Here is a 19669-nt window from a genome sequence, read left to right as displayed (position 1 = left end):
ATACCAATGTAAAAAGTACCAGTACTGGGTATCATTTTTGTATATCTGGGCACAGTGTTGCTATCTGACAGACCTGTGGGAGAAATATTTATTAGCACTACCTGAATGTTCCCACACACAGTACCAGATTCCACATTACTATTATGCACATACATCTCACTCTGTAACTGTACACACTCTGACCACAGCTTGACAAGTTGGGATGTAGATGGGACATACATGGCTTCTTAGTCTCATAAGGTATTGGGGAGTTGCTAGTGTGCCACCTTTGTTCTCATAGACGTGTGTCAATCAATTGTATTTCCTGTTTGCTGACTATACGTCTGGGATCATCCCACTGATTTCCCAGGGAGACAGGTTGATAGGCAACAGATATGGGCCACTTTACTAGACATTCTGGACATATCTGTACAGTTGTGGGGTATGATTCTGTATGCAGAGTACTACCACTGGCAGGATTCGAACAATGGCTGTGTGTGTGCTAAAACAACAACAGTTCACATCTTAGTTGCATGTGCCATTCGGGTTTTATTGTCTGCATTTTCCCTGTTTACTGTCTATGTGTCTCTCAGTTGTACTAAATGGCCTCTGGGGATTACACCTGTCATATACAGGCATTTCTACACAATCAATTTATGGTACATGGTGTGGGTAACAGTGCTTAATACAACAGTACTATTACATGATTGCGAATCTACATTACCATGTGATACCAGAGTATACACATGCAGTCCAGCAGTTAGACCTTTATTGTCAGGCTATTACACTTTTATTGACATACAAACAATATGAGACTCTTCCTGCCAGATTCTCTACCGTATGCAGTACTTGCCTTGAACAATGCAGGTTTTATACAGGCAATTAATTTACTACTACTTTTAGTTTTATTTCCTATGGCAGTAAATGCATGGGTATTACTGACCTGCCTCATATCGCAACCTCGCCAGACAACTGACGTGGGCCACCTGGTTCGCAGCCTGCTCCATTGCAGCTGTGGGGGACATAAGAGGAATATTTAGCCATACCTATCCATGATATACCTGAGCTGGCAATTATTACACACATAGTGGGGTGATACACACAACTGGAACATCCCCTGCCGCTCTAGCCTCTTGGATCCACTCCTCCAAGAGGTCTCCCTTATGCCGCTTCAGGTCGGCATAGTGATGTCTGACCTGCTCACCAGTTTGGGGTATGCCAGTGGCACTGGTGAGGTCATGGGCGAGATAGTCCCTGGCCTCCACCTTATATTCAGAGCCCTGGTACCGGCCCTGCAGCAGTCTCTGATCATGGTCTTTGACAAGGAGTCCTGCCATGACTTTGGACTCCTGGAAGCACTAGTGCTGCACCCGAAAGCGCACACCTTCTCCCCTTTCTGCCATTGTGCCTGCAAGGGGAAGCTACAACCAGTTATGAGATGTATTCCCTCCTCTTGGGTTTACATAGGGCCGATTTCCCACACTTTTCCATGATTGGCTGGTTTTGAAAAGGCTAGGTTGCAGGCAAACTTGCTTACCTAGGGTTGACATTGTTTAAAGGGGTATAACACTGGGCACATTGAGTTCGCTGACCTACACATTGCTTACACCTCCTAAGCTGGCCTGTGCAATGCTTAGCATTGCTTACATTAGACCTTGCATTATAATTCCTTTTTGGCATTGAGTTATTATTCATTACACCTTATATGTATGCCTAGTATCCATGATTCATGTGTACGTACACTATATGGGGTCCTTGTGTTTTATTGGGGACTTCAACACTCTATTGCAATTACACCTGACTTCTGGCCTTACTGCTGTATTCCAGTCCACGTATTTATGTTATGTAGTTGGTTAAGGCACATATGTCTGTATATTGATTCCTTTCACAGGCTCAATTTGGTTTTACTATGGTGAAGACTTGTTTGCTGATACCTCATTTGTCTGTATTTCTGTATTGGCTTGGTGGATAACTACTGTGACTATAGTATATAGGGTCCTGGGTTCAAGTCCTGTATGGCTGTTTATTTTGTTGCTGAGCAGAACAAGGGCCGTTGGATACAGAGTAAATAAGGCACTTTTGAGCAGTTATAAGCGGGTTTGCATGAGTTTGTGTGAGGGTAAGTAATACTAACCTCTGGTTACATATGCTTACAGAGAGTTAGCTTCAGGATTACCTAACCTGTGTGCGCATTGCTTACCCCCATGCAAAAGGGCTTAAACCCACTTACTACTGCTTAAATATGCTTACTACTGCTTATTGGTGCTTAAACCTGCTTACTAGTGCTTTATTCATCATGACACTAACACCTCACATGTGCATTTACTGCAGTACTCCATTTCATACATATATGTTATTTAGTGGGTTATGCAACATAAATAATAGTCATAACGTGCTTTGCCATGGAAAATGGAATGTACTACAGTGGGACTCGAACTGGGAATGCCTGCTCATAAGGTGAATGCTTTGCCCACTACAATATTGCTATACTGTTTCATTTGCATATATCTACCTTGTTATCCTCTTCAGCCATTTAAACTTCATTAACCATAGCTGTACACCCATGCACCTACGGTTAGCTTTATTCGGATTTTAAAATAAAGAAATTAAGGATTTGTTCATTTCATTAGGGATTACTTGTTGTTGCACATGAGGGGGAATGTTGGTGGGGATATGCAGACACCTATGAGCAGTCTCACTCATTTCTTACCCATTTCTGCTGTTTTTTATTGTGGGGGCATGTATATTCTGAGAGCTGTGCTCTCAGACACCCTCCCTGCACTCTTACATGCTCTGTGTAAGATTATGAGTTCAGGCTGCACGCCTCATTACTATGCATGGCTCGTTCCTGTCCTGTTCCTAAACATCCGTCTCCATGCAGGACTAAGCTAGTCCTGCACGGAGGTATAGTTAATCTGGGGGTGTATCTGTACAGTGTGGCAAACTGATAACACCATTCAGTATATGAATGCGGGTCCAAGAAAGTAAGGGACTGACATTCAGAATCAAAACCATGAGAAGATATTTGGCATGGAAATTAAAACGGGAGACAGAATGTAGTCATGGTTAGACAGTGAAAAGGATTCTGTCTGTCAGAAGCATGCCACAATGGCAGATTCACAAAAATACAGAACTGCACAGAATGACAGTATAGGAACTAAGAAGCATACCCAAATGATGGTGCCAAATAAAATCCAAAATTATAAAGGATGTCAATAGAAGAATAGCAGTGAAAACCAGCACAAGGCAGAAATTAACAGAAAAAGTTACAAACAAAATTAGCACAGAAACATAGAAACACAGGAAATTAAGTCTTCAACTGACTCAAAATTGCACTAGCATGGTTTACACCATGTTAACAATTGAAATCTACAATTAAATATGAAGAATATAGTATATAGTATAAGAATATAGTATAGTCAGTTCTGGTAATCAAAACAGGGGACATACAACCCTCCATTCACATACTGTTGTAACAGATTTAGGCACTCTTGTTGACAGTACCTCATTTTATGACAATTATATCACCGCAGTGGCTTGGAAGGTTTTTTAACTGCTTCATCTAATTTCTAAAAGCATCTCCTCAAGATCTAAAGATGTCTAAGTTCACTTTACTCATATCTCATCACAGTCATTACTGCAAATAATACCCTTTTAGAATGTTTTGTCTAAACATATCAGTCATCTTGACAGACCTCCGAGATTACTATCTAAAAAAATAAGTGGCTTCAAAAGTCTTAGTTCTCAAGACATTCTGGCAGCCCTTTACCTGTACTCAGCTTCTTATAGGCTCTCTATATTGGTGTGCACCTAGCCTTTCAAGGCATGAAGGATCCAACCCCCTTTGACGTTCTATTCTTTCAAAGATAAAAATGTTCCTTAAATAGCCTGCTAAAGGAACTAAATGATCATCAAAAGATAAAAAAGATACTTTAGCATTATAGATTCCTATCCCATGTTCCTCCACCTGTAGAACAAACTTCCACTACATGTCAAGCAGAGTAGCATCCTTGCCACCTCCGATATAATCCAGCCAACTACATGGGCAACCTCAAATTCTCCCTGCTTATCTTGTACTGTCATGAGTTTGTCTATTTAACCATTGTAAAGGAGTATGATTTGTTATGAAACTGAAGTGCCTGTCTAGCATTTCAAGGCATAGAAAGCCCACTTTATTGCAGGTCACTCTCTCTCATTACCAAATTATTTTCATTCTACCCTGATTATCTTCCTGCCAAATCATATCTTAACTCCTAATTACTATAGTATGATAGGCAGTAGCCTAGAGCACTAAATTCAGGAAGTTAGTTCTTTACTGAAAGATCACCTAAAAGGAGGACCTGGAAGCATGGAAAGAGAATGGAACAAGAAAGTAGTATCCTTTAGAGGGTAACCTGTGGATTATACCTTTAAGATGTAGCCATTTTAGAGCTGAAAGCATGGCTTGAGAGAGACATACAGCCTTAGTCTTTCCATAGGGCCTGAATCCAAAATATCATACAAAACAAAATTTTAAGGTTTCACATTAAGTCACAGTTGAATGGCTGTCTAACTTTATTTATTTATGTATTTATGGTCTACCTTTGGCTACAGTTTGGGATAGGGTTTGTCTTACTGTTGTGCTGGATAGTCAGTTGTGTGTAGGTTGGATTTGTCAGTACTACTACCACTAATATAGTTCATGTGGAACAGAATGTAGCTTGAGTTACGCTAGGATTTGTATTCCAATAGTATGCTGCAGAATGGAGAATGTATTGTATTAAATCTGTGTTATCTAGGTCAAAAATTTAAATTGTGAGGGAGTTATAGCCACTGCCTACATGAAATGCAGAATCGCTAGATATTCAAACTTTTATTGAGGAATGAGATGCTAGATCTCACTTTTGATGCAATTTTAATGATTCATAATACTTACTTTTGTTGGTTTTATTTATTTTGAGGTGCTTTTCTATCAAATGTTCAAACTTAGATTTCTGGCATGATTCTGTAGAAAGAAAAATAAGTTTTGTACAACATTATTACCTGTTACAATTCAGAAACATGAGCTTTTGATTGGGTTTTCTAGATAAGATGTGTTTGCTTCAGTGATAGCAGTTTTTACTACACTGTCAGCTGTTACAAGTTAGTAAATACATTTTTTGAATCTGTACAAATTAGCTCTATTCCCCCCTACTAATGCAGTCTGAATGCCATTATGATAATCTGTATTTATTGCACTTTAAATACATTTTACAATAGCAGTATGAATAGCTTTATTATTTCCTGTTACATTTACCTAAGAATGACAGCCACTATACTGCATATTTTTGAAACCTTACAAGAAGGCCTTGTTTAACCCTTGATTTCACTTTGTGCAAGTAAAATGGATAATAAAGAGAATGACTGCATTAAAGGCATTTACATGATTAAGTAAACAATGGACAAATTAAAAGCAGTTTACTGCACTATTAATTCAAATTTAATGAAAAAAACAATCAACTTCCACCTGTGTGGGCATTATTTGCTAGTAACCAACCACTAGGAAACAAAGTTTCAGAAATGGCAATAGAATCACACTGGCAAATATGATTAAAATGGAGCACAAATATGCAGTCATACGTTTTTATCTAAGTGGTCCATTTACTCATTTAAATAGCAGTGGGTTTTTTTGTCTCTCTTATTATAAGCATAACACAGAAATGGTTTGTGAATGAAGGCTATGAAACTAATACAGTGGATAAGAAGTAAATGTGACGTGTCTAAATAACTAATGTTGAAAGTCTTAAGATCTAGCTTAGATCTTAAATCATGTAATACAAACACACACACACACACACACACACACACACACACACACACACACACACACACACACACACATGCATATATTGCTGGGTCTATATCAGAACATCAAAGTATTAAAACTTCGAATGTTCTGATATCGAACACTATTCAGCGAATGCTAAGAATAGCGAAGCTGCAGAACAGCAAATTCTTTCCTCGGGAAAGAATTTGGTTGGCCGTTTCTGTGGCTTCGCTATTCTTAGTGCTGTGGTGGAAAGTTACGGGTTGGGTTCAGGTAAGTGTGCGATTGTTTGTATGTTAGGGTTAGGGGCAGGTTAAGTGAGTTAGGGTTAGGGCGCGGGTTAGGTGTGTGTGCGGTAGTGACAGACTTTAGGGTTAAGGATGGTTTAAGTGAGTTAGGGTTAGGGTGTGGGTTAAGTGAGTGTGCGATAGTGATGGACCTTAGGTTAGGGTTTGGGTTAAGTTAAGTGGGTAGATAGTAGTGTATGTTTAGCTTAGTGTAGCATTAGATGTAGGAATTTAAGTGTATGTGTGTGGTTGCTGTTTGTTTGATGTGCTTGTGTTGTGTGTATGTGTTTTGGAGCAGCAAATTTTTTCCATGGGAAAAAATTCGCTGTTCTGAATGTTCGATATTTTCATGTTTAGATGTTTTGGGGCCGATGAAATAGAGTTCGCTATTTTCATCTTTCGATAACTTGATATAAATGCATATTGCTGAGGGGATGGCTAGTTGTTTTCCTGTAGGACTACAGTATGCCGGAGAGCAACCAGCATGGGTTCTTAGTCAGAAGAAGCTGTCAGTCCAAACCAATCCAGCTTTATGATGGTTGTTATAGGTAAACGTAATACAGGAGTACCTGGAAATCTGGTCTGCCGGGACTTCACCAAGGCCTTTGATTCCACTTAAGCAGGTGATGTGCTAAGGTGGAAGAGTTGAAGATAGGACCATGACTGGCCAACTGGTATGATGAATGGCTGAATGATAGGACACAGAGTTTTGAAATTGGAGGAACAATAACAGAAATATGAGAAATGGCTAGTAAAATACTGCACAAGCAAATTTTGCATCCAGCACACTTCACTGTGATCATTTTAGGCATAGCTAAGTGAAATTAGAACAGGACAAACCTCTTTGTGGATGACCCAAAGATAGGTACAGCTATATTATTTTGGGGAATGTCTTCTGAAAGATTTAGAAAGAATGACCAAATGGCAACAGTTGAATTTCTGTGCAGAAAAAGTCAGAGCACTGATCTTGGACTGTAATAAAAGCATTTTTTTGGGGAAGGGGAATGGGGTTTGAACTGATGGTAAGAGAGAAGAATAAAAATCTGGGAATGTAGATTACACCAAGATTAGATTACCATGAGTAGAGTAAGAAGGCACTGGTTGTAGCAAACAAAATGCCTTGGTGTATTCCTGGGGAGGGTCCCTAAAAGCAAGGAGGTAATGCTTTTATTCTATATGGCCTTGGTCAGGCCATACCTTGAGTGCTTTGTGCAATTGTGGAAACTATACAGAGACAGGAACATCAGTTGGCTGGAAGTTCATCATTGTGGTGCAGTAATAAATGAAAAGAGATACAATCAGAAAATAGAGGAACTAGATCTCTTCTTGCTAGAACAAAAAGAAGGGGGGCATGATATGTGTGCACAAGGTCAAGTCAGTGAAGGGACCATGCTGAAGAACAAGGACTGATGGGAGTGGTCAAAAGCAACATATTTTGCGAACTAACTGCTGCCTAGATCTCAAATGTGAAAACAAAAATCTCAAATGTACTTCTTCATAAGGAAGGCTGGGGATCATGGAATGTACTACCATAATGGGCTGTAGAGAGGAAATCCACTGAGGCATTAAAGAAGGCATGGAGCAGGTGGATGAATGCTGAGACAGTAGGTAGAGATGGAGAGAAGTAGAGTAATAAACGCACTTAAAGAACAGTCTAGACAGTGTTTCTGTCTCATCATCCCATTCAACAAATGTAATAAATCTATATGTTTATCTGAATCTGTGTACATATAGTTCTGTCTGTCTGCCTATCAATCTATCTATCTGTCTATCTATCTGTCTATCTATCTATCTATCTATCTATCTATCTATCTATCTATCTATCAATAACCTTTACTACACTACTAGAATACCTCAACAATGAGCTGACACTATAAAATAAATGCATAAGCAAGCAACAAAACAAATAAATGAATTACCTCAGGATTGCAATGGAATGATACCTAGCTTTTCACAAGACACCCGATTCATAAAAGCCTACACAGGTTATCTAAATTCCTGTTAAGCAGAAATTTAGATAATTAACATAGCACTTCAAAGTCAGATGGAAGCCCTACAAATAACACAAAAAAAAACAAAAAACAGATAAATGGAATATGTAAGAGTCTGCTCTAATATGCAGACAGAAGCTGACAGAAGGTACCTGTTATATTTAGAATTCCAAAGGTGCATAAGGACCTCAATAACCCACCATTGAGACCTATTGTGCCAGCTTCCCAGTCTGTTACAGCTTTCATTTCTAAATTTTTAGATGTAAAACTTAAAAAGGTTTCTACTACTGCCTCAAATGTTCTGAAAGATTCCTGGGACTTCCTTAGAAGTTTAAAGAAAGACCTATTTAAAGACAATAGGATTTTTATTACTATAGATGTTGTAGATCTTTTCACCGCTATACTGCATAAAGAAGGGCTTGAATTTTTGGAAAATATTTTAAGGAGTACTAAAGAGTTCAATGACAAAGAAATATATGCAATTCTAGTGTTGATGCATATTAATTTTATTTACTTTGAAGGCAAATTTTTTAGGCAATTAAAAGGAGTAGCAATAGGTGCTATGTGTGCCCCTACTTCTGCCAATTTAGTGCTCTCCTGTTGGGAGAGGAAATTTGTTTTTAATTCCAAATACAAAGGGTGTTGGTCACTTTATAAAAGCTTTTTAGATGACATTTGCCTGTTTTGGGTAGAAGGAGACGATACATTTATTGAATTTTTGAATATATATGTAATAGTACAGAGTTTTTAAAATTTACTTACAAAATTGGTCATGGACACATAGATTATTTAGATGTTAATATACTATTTGATAGTTCAAAAAATTAATTTATATCTAAGATACACAGGAAGGACACATACTGCAACTCCTTCTTGCACTATAAAAGTGCACACCCATACTTTCAAAAAAGGGGTATAGTGAAAGGACAGCATGTGAGGGCAAGTAGGATGACCTCAGAAGACTCTGATTTTTTTGGAAGAAAGTATATTGTTAAAGGATATGTTTCTGGAAAGGAGATATCCTGACACACTTATAAAAGAAATGGCTGAGCTGGTTTTAGAACATAGAAAATATAGGTTTGCCCCATCTTAGGAAATGATGATTCTATGGAACAGAATAACAGTTTTGAACTATGACTTAAAAAGAAGTTTTGATAGTACATTTATACTAGATTATAGTGGTGATGCAAACATAATCAAAGATTTAACTAAGGAAGAATGGGATAGATTTTGGGGTTTTTCAGATTTGGATCTTACCTTTGATAAACCTTTAAAATATGTATTTAGGAAGGGCAAATGTATTAAGAATATTTTAGAATGTAGCTGTATGAATATGGTTAATAGGAAAGTGGGTACATACAAATGTGGCTTTTGTCCACAATGCCCATATTTAGCTAATACCACTGAGATTTTTATTCCTAGTAGAAACAAGTCAATCACAGCCAAAGTTTACTCTAATTGTGAATCCAAAGATCTAGTCTATATTGCCATATGTAAAGAGTGTGATGGATTTTATATAGGTAAAACCAAAAGATGCATTAAAAGAAGAATTTATGAACATTTGTATGAAATTAAAAAGTCTAATAACAAGAATGCACTATTTAAGCAGACTCAAACATGTAAAAAGGCTAACTTTGTTTTCTTTGTTTTAGAGGTAGTGCAGGTAGACAAGAGAGATGGACCTTGGGAGACCAGGCTAGAATACAAAGAAGTATTCTGGCAACTTTTCCTGGAGGCAAATAGATGGCTAGGTATGAATGAGATGGCCCCTGTCTTGAAATTAAGGGCTGCTAAGCTTTAATATACTGACAACCACTGTTTAGTTTTAGTTTTAAAGATGGATGTATTTTTAATTCTTAATTTCCACATAGTAATTTATTGTTCTAAACACCCTTGAATGTACTGATATGAGTTTTATAAGCACTATTACTTTTATAAGAATTTATAAATTATATATATTTTTATAAGTTTTTAATATTTTTGCATATATATTTAAGAAATTTATATATATTCATTTAAAGATTTTATAATTTTTATATGAAAGAGTAGCAGGTGTTTGCAAAATGGTTTTTACCAGGACAATAAATTGTTTTTAATTTAAGGTAATTCAAGTATGCATTAGATAGGTTGAATATTTTAATAGAACCAATCAGACTTAATTAAATGCAGTATAAAATCAGAATTATTATGTATGGTGCTTTATCTGAAGAAGTTACTGATGAAAATGTACTGGTTGTGATCAGCATTATTACTTGTCCTTGGTACTTATTGAATAAAGTAGGATTGGGGTTATGGCTATCCGAGTGTTTTCTGCTTGTTTTGGAGTTGATTTTTGGCACTTTATTCCTCCTTTTGACTTTTAGAAGCTGACAGAAGGCTACAGAAAATGAGTAGAAGACCACAAACCCCTTTTCTATCTGGTTTCTTACGCAGCTTCCTCAGACTGGGTCTGCATATTTCAGCCTGTGGTGAGAAAAGAGGCTTCCATGTGACAGCTACCTGAGCTTTAGTTTAAGTGAACGAATAATGTGCCTGTTTTAGATTGGACAGCTTCTGCAGAGACACTGTCCATTTTATGATTGGTCAACTTTTGTGGGGCTTAGTATTGCAGACTTTAAATATCCAAAGATTTGCTCAGTTCAGTGCTCCTCAATGCTGGACTGCAAATAGCAGTTTAACATTCAAGACAAACAAAAACTATAGAGGAGGAGGAAGAGACTGCAAAGCCTCTTTCTGTCTGGGTAGTTGCTGTTTCAATGCGTAACAAAGACTTCACTGGCTTATTAGGGTCAGGTCAACAATGTTCAAGCTATGATGAGAGTAAAGGCTTCCATGTTACAATTACTTAGGCTTGGGATTAAATGAAGGCCTGGAGTGCCTGTTTTCAATTGGCCACATTCTGCAGCTTGTTGGCTGGGTTTCAACAGGCCAGCTTTTACAGACACAATTCCTTACAAACTTTTAATATGTAGAGGTTTGCTCAGATTAGCATACAACACGAGGGCACAAAGCAGTATTACTGCTGCTGGGTAACCAGAAGAATAACCTAGTCTTTAACAGATAAGGCAACCTCTATATCCTTTCTATAGATCATATCAATTTCCCTGCCCTCTCTGTCTCAGTTTAATTGAACTATTGTGATTGATTTTACTATTGCTTTATTACACACGTAGACACTGTCACCTTTTTAACTTATTGACTTACACAATTACTAACTGCAATAAATAGAGTTGCAGCACTGAAATTAGTACTGCAGTATTACATTTAAGTAATATACTGCAGTATTATACCTTGTTGCCGTTGTAGTGTTCACTTCTAGGAACATTCAGGATTATACTGTACTGTTTCTAGTGTTATTCTGGTAATTTTGACTGTTGTCAATTACTGATACTAGGTATATAGAAACTAAAGCAATGTATTATCTGCACTGACTGCATATTTTGATCAATGGTATTACTGCTTGTTAGTGACTGCTGTACTGTTATAGAGTTTTAAGCTACATTTCTACAGTATTACCAAGGAATATACTTTTTCTGCTTGAGTTGATTTTTCTATTATCAATGCATTGTAAATATTCACAGTCAATGCATTTCAAACTGTTTGTTCAGCGGTCTTAAACTCAAATAACCATTGGTGCTTCATGAGGACTAGCAAGCTCAAGAAGGGCCACAATCGCCAAGACAAAATGAAATGTAGGCAGTGTAGCTAGAAACGTAGTGTACTCACTTCCTTCATCTAGAATTATGCTGCATTGAGGGTTACTGGAGGTCTGAGGGCCATGAGTTTCAGATCCCTGGTTAGACTATCAGTAGCTTGTGTTCTACAGCTACTAATCCTGGATCCATTGAGTTAGACTGCCTGTTATTCATTGCTGTTTCTTGCACTTAATCTTCGCCCTGAGCTAGCGACTGGTTCTGGGGATTAATGAGGGGTCTTGGGACTTATGGATGTGAGTCCTATGAGAGTGCTCACATCTGAATGTATAAACACTGCTAATGCCTTTAATAACTTCTTCACCTCTACAATACTCAATCTAGCTAGCCAGCAAAACCCTGACCCTTCTTTACTAGACACCTCTAACTGTACCCCACCACCATTTCATCTCAAACCTATACCCACATCATGTATACTACGCCTACTTCAAAAACTTAAACCTTCCACTCCCTCAGCCGACAAAATCCCAGCAGAATATCTCCAGCTTGGAGCTAAAGCAGTTGCATATCCAATCTCTTTACTAATTAACAGAACCATTAAAGAAAGTACCATACCTTCACTCTGGAAAATCTCCCACATCATCCCACTCTTCAAAGGTGGGGATTCCTTTGAATACTCAAACTGCCCTATTGCACTTCTTTCTCCCATTGCAAAATAATGGAGAAGTGTATCCATAAACAACTACTCAATCACCTCCTTCAAAAATAATCTGCTAGCTAACTGCCAACATGGATTTCGTCCCTACCATAGCACCACCACAGCCTTACTATCCTTTATTGAATCCATTAATCACAAAAACAACAATCTACCTTCATCAGCCTTCTTTGTAGACCTATCTAAAGCTTTCGACATGGTGAACCACCAACTACTCCTGCATAAATCCATCTCTCTCAATAGTATTGCACTTAACTGGTTTACTTCCTACCTTGAGAATAGGAAACAAGCAGTGCTATGGAACAATAATCTTTCAGTGCTCCTACCTTCCTCCCTAGGGGTTCCTCAGGGCTCCATCCTAGGTCCCCATCTTTATCAATGATCTATATCATGTCACCCCCTATCTACTTGCATTCAATTACTACCATCATTTGTTCTGCCTCCAACCAAGATGACTTACACCTCCTTACCCAAAAACTTTTTCAACCATAGAACAATGGTTCTCTAATCATTGTTTACTTCTAAACCCTAAGAAAACTAAACTGCTTCTCTTCAAACCTACACACCAATCCCCTATCAACTTTTCTTACATCAAACAATGGTACCATTATCTCCCAGATGAAACGACCAAACTCCTTGGCATAACTATTGACAACCAACTCAAATTTGACTCACATATCAAGTCAACCATAAAACAACTAATAGAAAACTAGGTTCACTGTATAGAATCAAATCCTTCTACTTCTGAGGCAAGAACTACCATAGCCAGAACGCATCTCATCTCTACGCTACTTTATGCTTCCCTATATACACAAACCTAACTAAATATAACATCAATAAACTTACATCAGCCTATAATAACATTGCCAGATTTTGCCATCCCTCCCCATATAAAACACACCACTGCAAAAACCTCCGCCATCTTGGATGGCTTTACCTCACACCTTATTCTATATACTACAGCTCTCTATAGCCCAGAAAGCCCTGCACCACCCTGGCAACACTCCTATGCTCTCCACCCTTATCAAGCCCTATAACAACTAAAAAACTCTGCTCTTCGAGCAAAATTCTAATTCAAACCTCTCAATCAAGGAATACTGCAGGAGAATCTATGTTCTCCAACTCAATTGGTAAAAAATGGAACCTACTTCCTCCCAACCTAACATCCCAAACCTCCATCTCTATATTTAAAACTAAACTAAAACACTACCTAACCAACCACTGGCTTTGCTCTTGTGACTACCCAAGCTGATTATCATGGCTCCCATCTCCTATACACATATCTTTCTTTTTTCCAATTTTATTCTTTTAACATTACCTGTACTACTAAGACATGCCCTCTTTATCTTGTACCTTTTCCCTAATCGACTTGACATTACCTCTTTTTAATAACCAACTTTTACTATATTACTCTATCCATTCTGTTACTCTATCTACAACACTATCCCTTTTACCTTCCTCTTTCTATCTTATACAAATGTCCTAAGTTCTGTGTTTGCTTGTATATCCATTACACTGTGTACTTTTTCTCCATGCCTATTCCTAAATATTCTGTAACATACTATCAGTCATGGGTGAATATGTGTTTGTATTTGACAATTTACTGTTAATTATCATGTAGTAGATAGTAGAGCGTTTCCTTGCCTATTCCTAAATATTCTGTATCATACTGTCAGTCATGGGTGAATATGTGTATGTATTTGACAATTTACTGTTAATTATCATGTAGTAGATAGTGGAGCTTTTCTCCTCGGGCCTCCACTGAAAATGGACATGTATCCAGCTGGACCAGCCCGGTTAACAAATGTAAAATAAATAAATAAAATAAAAATAAAGGGTTCAGGTGTACAAATTGTAGTAAAAGTGGTAGTTACGCAATATTGCAACCAGCTTCTAAATGACTCACTCTGCAGTTCTGCATGGTACAGATGGGTAAACAGCATGACAGTAAGTAAAACTGCTAAAGTGTTATGGTGTGAGCTGGATGTAAATGGTTTGTGGATAATAGTGGAAGTACCACATTTAAACATGTAAGGCTGACTGATTTTTTTGTTTCCCCCTTCAAACATCATACAGGTGCCTGGAGGCTTGACAGTAACATGGACGTTGAGCATATTGGGCTTTGTGGTTTAAAAACACGTCCTTTTTGCTCATTACTGTGGTGTACTAGTTACATTAATTACCTTCATTGTATATTCTTCAGTGCTTAATGGTGAATTATTTTCGACCATATTAATTTCTCTGCTATCCTTGCACTCGTAACATTGGATCAGCATGGCTGCTAAGCTTATTCATCTGCTCCCTGCAGTAAAAGACCTGGCATGCTGTTAGGGCTTGGAAAACGGTTGACTGCTTCTTCTTATATGGTGGAGATGTTATGACTATTGCTGCGAATATAGATTCAAATCATTTTTTTTTTGCAGCTTGAGTTTCACGCCAAATGTGTTCTGCCATTTTAAAGTTACTTTCTTATTTAGTATGATTTAATAACTCATGGATTTTTAAAAAATTAAGGGGTGCTTGTATGTTTATAAAGAAAATAATACCTTCAACAGGCAAACGCTGGATACTTCTTTCAAAAAATGCTGCTTTAAAAAGAAAATAAACAAAGAAGTTCCAAAGCCAAGGCTGTAACACAAGACTAATTTAATACACAGTAAGCGCTTTCAAATAAAAGTTCTTCTTCAGACTGATAAAAACAGAACCATAAAATAATATGTTTAAATAATTATACAGCCAATCAAAACATTTAAACAATCATCTATGCAGATCTCTAGAGTTCAAGACAGGCTTTAAAGAAACTGTGTCATTTAACCCTGGTTTCCTGTCAGCACAGAACTTGAGAATCCAATACAATTCCCTTTCTTCCATAAAATTACTAAAATCACCACCTCATGGTCCTTTGCTTACTGTCTCTACAACTTTAAACTTAAAATTGTGTGAGGAGCTTGCCTCTAACATGATTAGCAAGAGCATTAGCCAAATCAGCGTTTTTTTATGGCATATTTATGCTCACGAATTCTCACATAGAACATTCTATTGGTTTTACCCAAATAGAAACTTTCACATCCTAAACATGTTGCTAAATAAAAAATAAACTCTTGCTTGGAAATAGGATGTTTAAAAATATTAGACGTTTCTATAGATGGACAATACTTACAATTCCCACAGGGAAAGGTGCCAGGGGTCTGATGCTCACCAAAGGCATCACTTTGACAATGTTTGCAATCTCTGTAGCAGAGCCTTATTTTTAGCGATCTTTTATTTTTATAGGTATAGAGGGGTTTAACACCCACAATAGCCTTGATCTTGACATCCGTAGTAAGGATACTCCAGTTTGTATCTAACATTTATCTTATCTGCTTAAAATCACTTGTATATGGCAAAACTAGTGGCACACGCTCATTGACCTTTATAGTTGCATGTAACGATACCTCAAGTGCCCTCTCAAAAAAATAGGGAGAAGCTACAGTAGACCTCAGACTCTTAACTTCCTCAGTCATCACTATGATCTCATTACTATTGTAGCCCCTAGAGACAAAATCACAGGAGAGTCTCTCAAGATCAGTATTGAAACCTTCTTCAGTATTATTTAAACGAGAGATTCTCATCCCCTGAGTTTTAATAATGTTCCTATATACATGGGAAGGATGCATACTATCATGCTTAAGAATGGTATTTCTCCTGCAAGCCTTTCTGTACAGCCTAGTGACAAAGGTTCGCACTGTGTTCCTTTACATTTGCCTGTCTAAAAACATCACTTCGGTAGAAGACACCTGACACGTAAATTTTAAGAAAGAAGTAGTACCATTTAAATAATCAACAAATGCTGATAGCTGTGGCACATTGCCATCCCAAAGCAAGACCACATTGTCAACAGATCTCCTATAAAACAGCAGTGAAGACTTGTATACACTGTTAAATACATATTCTTCCTCCCACTGAGCCAGCACCATGTTTGGCGTAGCTATTGGCACACGAAGTGCCCATAGCTACACCAACTTTCTGTAAATAGTAACTATCCTGAAACATAAAAATATTATTCTTCAGTACAACTTCAAGAAAAAGCATATAAGATCAATCTGTTTAACACCAAAATTACTATGTGTAGTCAAAAAAAAATTTATCATACTAATGCCTTCCAAATTTGGTATATACGTGAACAAAGAGTCAACGTCCAATGTAACTAAAAGATTCCCCTGCACAAACTGATAAAAGTCCTTCAAGAACTGCTGTGTATCATTAAGCACTGTTCTAACATTATTCAACAAAGGATGTAACTGCTTGTCAATATATATCGAAAAGGGTTCAGTCACCCATTTCCTACCTGAAACTTTTGGCCTAAAGGGAGGTAGAATTGAATCTATGTGGACCTTTGGAAGGCCCTAAAATACAGGTATATTGGGATATTCAGCATTTAAATAATGTACAAATTGCTCAGTAATTAAAAAATTTTCAAGGCAATCACGAATAGTAAAGAAAATAAAGCACTGTATATCCCATATATAATCAATATCTACTTTTTCGTAGACAGTTGAGTCACTAAGCATCAGCAAAACAGAATTTACATAAAAATCGTAGTCCAAAAGAACAGTTGCTCTACCTTTATCAGCTATCTTAACAACAATGCTGTCATCTTTTTGTAAGGCTGACAAGGCAAGTCTTTCTTTCTTCCTCAAGTGGTGAAAATTATGCCCTTTTATATTGCTGACAGAAAAAGAAGGCGAGCAAGAAAGTAGACTAAACAACTCTTGTTCACATTTCTTACCAAATACTTCAAAAGTTGAGTTTATAGGAGATTGAAACATACTCGGTCTTTTAAAGTTCATAGCAATAGTGACAACAACAGTATCTTTAAAATATAGCTTCAAAGCCACATTCCTAATGAACAATCTTAAATTAATCAGAACTTCAGAGAGGTCAGACCACTCAGTAGCCACAAAAATCAAGCCCCTTTCTAGCAATGAAATTTCAGCAGAAGACAGTACCTTTTTAGAGAGATTCATAATCAAGGACCCTCTGTCATTTTCCACATTTGCTTCAGTGTCTGGCCTGGCATCTCATTGAAATGCTGCCGACCCCTTTTTCTGCCCCTGCTCAAACTCCTTCCCCTGTTTTGTTCTTTCTGCTTCACTTTTTTTATCAGTAAAGGGAGCTGTAGACTCCCAAAAACCTGATGCATGGAAGCAGTTTTCATCTCACGTCTTGCTGCTGTGAAACAGACCTTCCATCAGCTTTTTCTTCCAATACAATAGGTCTGTGAGACGACGTTGAAGCCTGATCATTAACTGAGGTAGTAGACACAGAATTTAAAGTATCATTAGGCAGTGCTGTTTGTTCAGCAACTGGTGTTTTCTCTATAGTGACAGTACCGCTGTCTCTATGTTCATTAAAGCAAGGCCATGTAAAAACATTACCAAATGAAAAGTCACTTTGATCACGAGCCACCTTTTTCATTTTTTGAGTTTTCAGTCTAACTTCATATGCAGAAACATTATCAGCTTTTTCAACAAAGGCTGTCAGGCAAAGTTAAAACTTACAATAAAACTGATTTTAAAAAATCAATTCAATTGTACAGATCAATAGGCCACTGCAAGTGCAACTGAAAACACTCTTCACCATCTCGACATCCCTTCATCATACACCACCAAACCTGTACCACAGCACCACTCTTCCACACCAACACCGCCATTCCCTAAGTCCTTACTCTTTCCCCTTATCACCCTCTCTCTCTATTCATCACATTATCATATCTCTATAAAATTAAATACAATACTTCTCACTTTTTCTCCTCAAAATCCAAACTCAAATGTATCCATCTCAACTCTCTTCTCCCCAGTTCCACTACCTGCTTAATTAATCTACTTTGTTCAGGTGATATTCATCCCAATCCAGGACCTGACACTTACACAACTCATCTCTCCTCCCCTGCAACGTCTTCCTCTCCTCAAACTAACCCCCAACTATTTACTACCCCATCTACTAAAAATCTTAAAATGATTGCTCTCAATATCCGTAGTATCCATAATAAAGTCACTGAACTAATTCTTGGATATCACTCCATACCTCCGATATTCTCTCCATCTCTGAAACTTGGTTAAAACCTCACATATCTAATAGGAAATCTTACCTCCTGGTTACAATATCTTCCACCTAGATCAACCTTTAAAAAAGGGTGGAGGTGTGGCTGTTCTATACTCTGAACAGCTCTCCCTCCACCCACTTCTTTTTACCCCTCCTAGTTTTCACCCAGCTGAAATACTCATTGTCAACTGTAACTTAAACAAACACAAGAAAATAGCTATTGCCTCCATATACATGCCACCCTGTAACAACATCCCTTCTCTCGAACTATTCCTTGCCTGGATCTCTCAAACTATCTCCTATGAAACTATTATTCTAGGCGATGTAAACATTGACTGGAATACTCTGTCCTCTGTCTCTCCCACCATGAGCATCAACCTATATACTTTTTCTCAACTCATAACCTCACCTACTCGTATAAACCAACCATCTAACTCCAGCTCTACTCTAGACTGGATTCTTACCTCCCACCCCAAACGCTATCATAACCCAACTACTCTACCTGACTCCCTTAGCGATCATCTCCCAACTTCTATTCAGCACCACTCCTCCCTAGCTACTAAATCTCACACTTATAGAGACTGCTGTAATCTATCTCACTTTGACCAAATGTATTCAATCAAACTCTTTCTTCTATTAATTGGTCTTTCCTTTTTGAGCTCCACCTTGAAGAAGCTGTACTAAAATTTAACAGCACATTTCTCAACATTCTCAACCCCTTGGCCCCCATCAGAAAAATAAGGGTTAAAACCAAATACACCCCTAGATTACTAAAGACAGTCTCTCCCTCATGCAGAAAAGGGACAGTGCTTGGAAATCCTGCCATAATCATAAAACTACTGCAAATCTCCAGCTCTATAGAGAACTTTATAATCTAACTAAAAAATGAATAAACCTAGACAAAAAATCTCAACCATCAAAAAAACCCTCATACCAACCCCCAAAAATTCTGGTCCACTATCAACAAAATTTGACTCCCTGGAAACCCATCTCCCTCACTCCTCCTCTATCAAAACTGGCACTTTACTTAACTCCTTCTTTATTAACTCCATGCAGAACGTATTTAAACTTAATTCTAACTCTATCCCTGACTCCCCACCCCCCTTTTCCCCATTCTACTACTTTCTCTATTAAACCAGTCCCCATTCCCCATGTTAACTATCCGGTTGTTTCTC

The sequence above is a fragment of the Protopterus annectens genome, chromosome 7.part0, assembly GCF_019279795.1.
Source record: "Protopterus annectens isolate FY-2018-M chromosome 7.part0, PAN1.0, whole genome shotgun sequence".
Classification (NCBI taxonomy): domain Eukaryota; kingdom Metazoa; phylum Chordata; order Ceratodontiformes; family Protopteridae; genus Protopterus; species Protopterus annectens.
Note: the sequence above shows the minus strand (reverse complement) of the source record.